At 36.2% G+C, this 6014-nt stretch overlaps 1 non-coding gene across 1 annotated transcript; it reads right to left on the bottom strand.

Annotated features, from left to right (window-relative positions):
• Positions 1–5630: 5630 nt before the first annotated feature.
• On the bottom strand, positions 5631–5704 carry Trnan-guu (transfer RNA asparagine (anticodon GUU)). The gene has a single exon. It is a non-coding gene; the product is annotated as a tRNA-Asn (tRNA).
• Between the last annotated feature and the right edge of the window lie 310 nt (positions 5705–6014).

Genomic DNA, 6014 nt, shown 5'->3' with positions numbered 1-6014 from the left:
AAAGAGTCTGCCATCCCCCCCCCAAGAAAACAAAACACAGTTAGTGTAACAAACACATGCAAATAATAAAAAACCACAACACTCAAGCCACAAGACAAAAAAGAATTTGCCACCCCAACCCACTAGCACAAAAAATCTGGAAGTAAGACATGAACCAGGTAAGAAAGCTCACTGCTAAACAGAAAGTATAACCTACACCTGTTAATGCGAACAAAAATGTGTAGCACACACACACACCCACACTGCCATCTCACCTGTGTCTGCGTTTGTTCAAGTCTAGGATTCGGCCAATGTGGGTATGTGAGAAAGCTTGCCAGTATCTTTTCGTGGGTCGGTGGTTATTTCCGGGGTCGTCCCGGGTTCCTCCTCAACCATTGATACTGGCCGCCATGTATAGCCTATCCTGTGCTGAAAATGGCGTTAAACCCTACAACAACAATAACAACAACAACAACCTCCATGTAATTATCAAACAGGTCTTTCATTGTGACACCCGAAAGCCCTATTTAGGTGAAAATTGTATGGCCCTGAAAGGATCCCGATTGATATGATGTGGAGAAACTAACGAAGCCGCGACACCCCAATTGCGATCACAAAACTGCTATTGTAAGCCAAAGTGACTGGTTAAATCTTTCAGAAAAATAAAAGTACGCGTGTCCATAAAAAATGATAAACCGCATAGTAGGAAAATTCACAACTCTGAAATATTCCAATCGAATGTGACTCGGACATGTTTGATGTTAGGTAAGGGTATGCCCCGTACTAAATAGGAAACTGAGCGTGGATCTGAAATAAATAAGAGTTGACAACCTTGGGCGGAGGAAGAAGGACGAGGGAATTCGAGGCGCCCTTTCCTCCTCAGCCTTGCCTTGGTGGCATTACGGGTAATATCACAAAATAAATAGCAGGCAAACGTGTATATTAAAGGATTCGTTAATTTATATAAAGGGTTACACGAATATAATCGAATTAACTAACGAACCCGCTTCTAGACTTGATCAAACTAACATATAATTAGTACCCTGAGTCCTACATGTGTAGCTATGATCGGAGCATCGCTCGGTAGTTTCCGTCAGATGATTAAATAAGCTCAGAAGTAGATGCAGTAATACACATCAATGTTATGTTTGTCCTAATTCGCCTTAGGCGAACTGCACCTCATATACTGCGGCTGTAAAGGCCGACAAATGGTCATTATTGTGACTTTGTCTCCCTCCGTCACTATATAGTATCATGTGCACTAAGAATATTGTTCTCAATGGCGCCGATTTACATCAGATGCTTTTTTTCTTTCTCTCGACTTGACGGAAAGGACGTGGACGATACGATTGGTTCAACTATGTTGTCACGAAACAAGTTCAGGTTTTCTGCGTTTTATACTTGCTTACAAGAATAGTCTTACTGCAAACTACACAGACCCAGATGTGCCGATGGATATTTAAATAACCAAGAACGAAGCTGCATTATTATCATTAACTACGTCAAGAATAATGAAAACTAGACTCTTTGTAATGATTAATTTATACTCACAACTGAAATATTTGTTAACACTTATTCCATCAATACACTTCAAAATCATCATTTAGTCAGCTTTTAGATTTATTTGCAATTTAATATTTTAGACGTTCTGTTACATACACTTTTTGTACTTTAGGGTGTATTCCCTTGTATTTAAAAATATACGCATTTACACAGACACATATTCAAATGCACAAATATATTGCTATGCATATCTATATTGTGTGGTTTTTTTAAAAAAATCCGTGGTTAAGGGTTGAGGATGAAGTTTTTGCATACCTGACTTTTGTCATGTCTTTATGTAGTTGTAAAAGATGATCGTTAAAATTTGAGTTCAAGATATAATCTTGCTTTCAATTTAGTGGAATTTTTCGTAGTTTTTTCCAGAACATTCTTTTGCATTCTAGGTCACGTGAATGCACAGGGGACCTGGTAAACAAATAATGTATTACTATTTTAAGAACTGTATGTTCAGTTTATTTGTTTGTAGATTTTATAATTGTGTTCAGATATAATTCGAGAGGAATTATTTATTTAAACCATGCGTTGGAATTACTAAGTGCTCCATCACTATGTACTCCATTACTTTGTAATTTTGTGAAGACATTCTGGAATGCATATATCAGGCCGATCAAGTCAATTGGTACATCAAGACATTCAAGACTATTTCAAAATAATTCGGAACTCTATACTTTTAGACTTACTTAGCATTATTTGGAATTTAATTCACAATACTGTGTCTGACCAACATAAAGTAAGGTTTTTGAGATGTATTATTCAAGCTTAGGAAGTAAGGGTGGGGTATATTCCTGGTCAATTCAATTGATTCCCCTATTTGTCAGTATTCTATGGCCATTGAAGTCTTGTTATTATTCCATTGCATCATTCTCTTTTATATCGATATAAAACCAGAAGCCGAACAGTATACTACGGTGTAATAGGTCTTGTGATCTAGAAACAAGGGAGTTCTTATGAGACCTTATCATGAGATACTGCAACCAGACGTAATGCAAGAAAATCCGGCAGAAAATGCATCTCTTTCTCGCGAGAGCATTATCAACTTAATTTCTCATTTGTCTGGTAGCAATATCAGTGCTACCTTCAATCCCGCTTATGATAAATTAAATGGGGATTTCTGCTCTGATCTTGACAAATTAGAAAGCCGTTATTTCTATGATTTAAATTTCTTATATTGCTGTGAGGAAAGATAATGTCGTCTGAGCCATTTTAGAAGAAATATTTTTATTTTATGCTAGCCAGTCAATTAGTGGGTTTTTAAATAGAAATAATTTGATAATTTACCGGCGTTAATCTGAAGAAAAAAATATTTGCTTTAATTTCCTTAATAGACATCAATAACATTATGACAAAGAAATCGGATTATCTCACTTGGTATGGTTGTAAGCATAGCCTCTTGTCATGCAAGAGTTCCTGACTCAGATAACAAAACATGTCTTTTTTTCTTCTTAAATGTTTTCTTCACGGTCTTTTTGCCTTGAATTAAGAAAGAGAATTATGTTATTGCTGACGTTTTCCATGCGAATATACACATAACACAGCAGACACATAAACAGCTGATATTATCGTGGGATATCGTAAGAAATCTGCTACAATACATCAATCTGACAAACATATTGCAAGTCCATACGTGTGCTAAGTGAATAAAGGAAATATTTAACCTTGCTTCTCTAAGAAAAACACGTGGTAATTGCCATAACTTGTGCTTTTGTTCAGCTGATCGTGCGGATATCCAATATATTTTTATACGTCATAATTCCACTTAGGTTTCGGTAATGGAATAAACTTCTTTTATTTAGACGATCGAGATAGATATCGACGTTTAGAATTTCAAACCCTACTGACGCCTTTTCACCATTATTGATCGAAAAATCGATGAACCGTTGCAAATTAAAAAAAAATATTTGAGATAACCAATTTAGTATTGCGACAGTCAGCTTATCGGAAGAATACAAAAATATAGACAGTTTATTTTGCAGGAACTGTTGTAAAGGGTCGAGTAGATGGCAAAGACAGTTGGATATTTAACGGATATAACCAGAAAGTCTGCAGAGAAACAAAGAAGAGAAAAATGAAAATGAAGTGACAAGTTAACAATACATCACCCTTTGAAATGTTTTGTAAATTTCTTCTTTCAAGCTCATATGTCTAATCCTCTGATGAAATCTGCAAAGAACAATGCAGCTTAAGCTAAAATACAAGGATGACGTGTATGGTCTTTTGGGATGTCTATAAAGCATTTGATCGGGTATGGAAAAAGGTCTAATAGATAAATTCAAGTGCGAAGGCATATATGGTTCTCGGACTACCTATCTAATAGACTCCATTCTGTTTTTGTACCTACTGCCGAATCAAGTAGCCAGTATGTTGCGTCCCATAAGGCTCTGTTTTAGTTCCGTTATTATTTATTAAATATATTAACCAAAATGGGGATGACCTTTTGAGCGCCACAAGACTCTTTGCTGATGATAGCTCGCTGGCTTATTAATCAGATTTTCAATACAGGTTACAAATTAAAAGGACATAGTCGATATGTATATCATGTTTTGTGTAGCAATATTGCAAAATCTTAAGTCTGCAAAGTTAAAGCAAATTTCTCCTGTTCTATTCATATTAACGGATTATCAGTACAAAGTGCAGGACTAGGTATACGAGACCAAGTATACATGATTCTACCTACATAACTGAGTGAAACTTTAAAAAATTTGCAGACGCCAGCTGACCGTCTTGCTTTGTGGACTCAGATGTAATGTATAAATTTGAACGATATCATCAAGTTTGTGCAGTGTTTAGAAATAACTTATAGAACCATACTGCTAATATTAGTACCCTACAGCTCTGAATGATTTGTCGAGACTATGGCATCGTATCTTGTAGGACCTGCCTAATGCTTGTACTTTGGAAGGCGTTTAAAATGCGCAGGAAAAGACAGAGCCTAGGCACGTTAGATTTTATTAAATGTAAGTAGTGTCTTTAGAATATGTAAACTGCTACAATAAAATAGGAACTTTGTTATCTAATGATATTAGAAAGCTATTAACTATTAAGTTCAATAAAACGGGTGTAATACTTGTCCTTTAATTCCGTATGGATATTACTGCTCTCATTCAAGAAATCTAGAGTATGGATTTTAGGTTCCGTTTCCTAAGCTAGTGTAAACTGATAGATTTAAAACGAGCTCATAATCAAGCCAAATTTAATTAGTCCATGAAACAATATAGACCAGGATGAGAGTATTATGTATGTATAGACCCTGAAATGAAAATTCAGTGATGAATAGGAATGTTTGGAAAACCGTGTAGTCAAATAATACAGATATTTAAATTAAACATTTGTTCTAGACGAATTTTTTAAATGTTTATATGTTTTGTTGTTGTTGTTGTTGTAAGGTTTAACGCCATTTTTCAGCACGATAGGCTATACATGGCGGCCAGTATTAATGGTGGAGGAAGAACCCCGAAAACCCCGGAAAGAACCACCGACCCACGAGAAGCTACTGGCAAGCTTTCTCACATGCCCACATTGGCTGAATCTTAGACTCGAACCGCCGCAGACAGAGGTGAGATGACAGCGATCCGTAACGAAGAGCGCTTTAGACCACTCGGCCACTCGGGGCCCCTCAAATGTTTATAAAGCAGGTTGTTGTCATTTAAACATCTAACTGTAATGCATTGATGTCATGGGGATACATGCTTGCTGGAACTAACTTTGATTTTCTTCGAAGAATCATCACTTTCATATTTAAAGTATCTTGTGTATGTAGTGATGTTTTATTATCCGAGTAAATTTCAACGAATAAACCCGATTTACAATAATACACTCAACACACTGATAATCAAATTAAAATGACAGTTGATTGCCTTTTTTCCACCTATGAAAGGCAGAAAAAGAATCACGTTAAATATCTTCAACATTGCAGGAAGAACAATTCTATTCTGAGGTTATTTAAGAAAATAATTCTTTAATTTGTTTATTCAACCGGAGTAAGAAAAATGTCTTTATCAGATATGTCCCCGTTTTATCCTTTTCCTTGTCCACGAATATGCTGGAATAATGATACAGAGACGACGTATGAGCTGCAAAATACTACAAATCGTCCCTGTGTGGGCTCGAACCACCAACCTTTCGGTTAACAGCCGAACGCGCTAACCGATTGCGACACAGAGATATGGAAACCATCATCTCGTGGTTAACAATTGTTCGGCTCCATAGTCGAAATGACCGGTTTTTATTAGGACTGGGTAATGTCCATACCTCGTAGAAAGTGGATCTGTGAGAAATTGGTAAAGTGACAGAAATGGCTATTGTCAGCAATTAGGATTTCACTCCAAAATGTCAGCAAATGCTGTGGAGTGTATGGTGACATAAACACAAAGAGATATCTGGAGTTTTCAAATTTCATTGGACCATAATATAATCTGCGTAAATAACATATACATATGATATAAAAAGGAAGGGATATAATTCAATGTCGAGAA

The sequence above is a fragment of the Sinohyriopsis cumingii genome, chromosome 15, assembly GCF_028554795.1.
Source record: "Sinohyriopsis cumingii isolate HCF-2022 chromosome 15, ASM2855479v2, whole genome shotgun sequence".
NCBI lineage: Eukaryota > Metazoa > Mollusca > Bivalvia > Unionida > Unionidae > Sinohyriopsis > Sinohyriopsis cumingii.
The sequence above is the reverse complement of the archived record's forward strand: the minus strand, read 5'-3'. Positions and strand labels throughout refer to the sequence as shown.